Source organism: Rhinopithecus bieti, unplaced genomic scaffold, assembly GCF_001698545.2.
Source record: "Rhinopithecus bieti isolate Rb0 unplaced genomic scaffold, ASM169854v2 scaffold_72085, whole genome shotgun sequence".
Taxonomy (NCBI): Eukaryota; Metazoa; Chordata; class Mammalia; order Primates; family Cercopithecidae; genus Rhinopithecus; species Rhinopithecus bieti.
In genome coordinates this window covers 1-2,024 of record NW_016870942.1, presented here as the reverse complement: position 1 = coordinate 2,024, position 2,024 = coordinate 1, and the positions used below count along the sequence as shown (strand labels likewise).

Here is a 2,024-nt window from a genome sequence, read left to right as displayed (position 1 = left end):
AAAAAAAAAAAAAAAAAATCAGAAAGTATCCAACCACAGGAAAAGAGTCCTGATAAAAGATTCAAAGTGTAGGCAAAAACCTGCAGAGTGAAGAGTCCTCCTGGGCCCAAGGAGCATATCCAGACAACGCACTTCAAAGAGGTGAGAAAGCAGAGCACCAGGAGGGAGGAGGGTGCACAGGCATTTGTGGAGAACACTGCCCAAGAAAAAAGGCTCAGGAGCCCAGTCCCAGGGGAGCTGGAACAGCCTCACATAGAGAAAGCCCGAGAAGTTAGCAGGAAATACCATCTACATGAAGCCTTCATTCACCCAAGAGCGTAAGGCGGCAGTCTCCTCTGTGCTGAAACACTTCTTCATGGGCGAGCCTTCTGCTTCCACCCAGGCAAAAGCCCTACCTCAGGTCACAGATCAAAGATTCAACCTACAGTATTTAAATTTTAGAAAATGCAGAGGCTAGAGTTAAGAATACAAAGGCTGCTAGACCAATCGTACATCATAACAAATACTTAGTTACCCTAATGCTTAGCCTGGCTCCAGTGAAATTAGCTCCCCAGCCAAAAGCTGAGCCGGATGGAACAAGGACACATCTGTTGTCCCCAGCCCTTTGGGGAGGTGGGGAGGGAAAGGTTTTGGTGCCTGTTCCTGCTGATGGTGGGCATCAGGCCAGGCCAGGGTCTTCTTGGAGGCTCTGGGGAAGGGGTAGGGAAGGCCACCGGGTGTGGGAGTGACGGCACTCGTCTCCTTCAAGGCTGATGGAAGGTAGAATATGTGAGTCCTTCCTCTAAAGTGGCAGGAAACACTACTTTTCAATTTTCTTTTTTTTTTTCCTGGATCCTAGAAGTGAGGAAACACTATCTTCTCATCTTATTGGTTTTTGGGCCCCACTCTATTCCTTTTATGCAAACCTCACAGAATTTTAACTAGAAAGGCCAGGCAGGATGGCTCACACCTGTAATCCCAGCACTTTGGGAGGCCGAGGTGGATCACTTGAGGTTAGGAGTTCGAGACCAGCCTCATCAACATGGTGGAACCCCATCTCTACTAATCTCATTGAGATAGCTGCTCTGGCTTAAAGATATGTACAAACCTCTCAGTGCCCCAAGAGTAAATAACCAGGTAGAGAAACTGCACAGGAAGTCATCTAATGAGGAGGAGAGCCTCAGCAGAGACCCTGGGTAAATGACGGGCCCTCACAGTTCCCAACTAAAATGAGGAGGCGGTGAGAAGGTTAATTGCTCCTTTCAAGAATGAACACCTTGGCATTATTGTTCTTACCCCAGGGACAGCGAAGCCCCAACAGAGATTGGGGAGGAGAGTGAAGCCCAGTCATAGGAGAAGAAAGAGTGACCCCAGCCCGCCTCAGGCCTCCTGCAAAAATACATAGCATAAACAACAAAAATACATAGCATAAACAACAAGGGCCGGTCAGAAAGAAAAGCAGGACTGAAGCCAGCGGTCCACGCATCCACAGAGGCAGCGGGCAGAGGAAGCACAGGGCCGTTGTTCCCTCCCTTGTTTCCCAGTCTTACTAGTCACCCAGACCTGAAAACATATCCTCAGGGCTGGAGATTTTATAATTAAATACTGTTGTTCTCTTGTTCTCGGTGCCCTCTCCCTTGGTTCATCAAGCAGCAGTCATATAATACCACATACTTGACCTCCTGCCCACAGGCAAACTCCCACCTCCTGGCCCGTCTCATAGGATCACTGGGTCTGCCTGCACCGTGGGGCCAAGCCCCGTCTTTTTCCCAAGCCCTCAAGCCCACGCATGAATGTTCATCCAGACTTGGTGGGGGGCTTTTCACCCTTACAAGATGGCAAAAGGTTCACTTGGTTTTTTAAAAATTTGGTTTTCTTTTTAAAAATCCCAACCCTTGGATAGCAGGGAGTCGCTGGAGGGGTAGGGTCAGGAAGAGTGTGTGAGAGCAGTCATTTCCCAAGACTGCCCTCCGCGGGGCTGTATTTCAGAAAACACACTGGTGGGGCTACCTCTCCATTCACATGTACTGCCCTAGCCTCTCCCC

General features: G+C 49.3%; 1 long non-coding RNA gene across 1 annotated transcript; it reads right to left on the bottom strand.

The window, feature by feature from the left end:
• Positions 1–808: 808 nt before the first annotated feature.
• LOC108525576 (uncharacterized) lies at positions 809–2,024 on the bottom strand. The gene is made up of 2 exons (XR_001884297.1): positions 1,990–2,024; positions 809–1,368 (listed from the first exon to the last, which is right to left on the bottom strand). It is a non-coding gene; the product is annotated as an uncharacterized LOC108525576 (long non-coding RNA).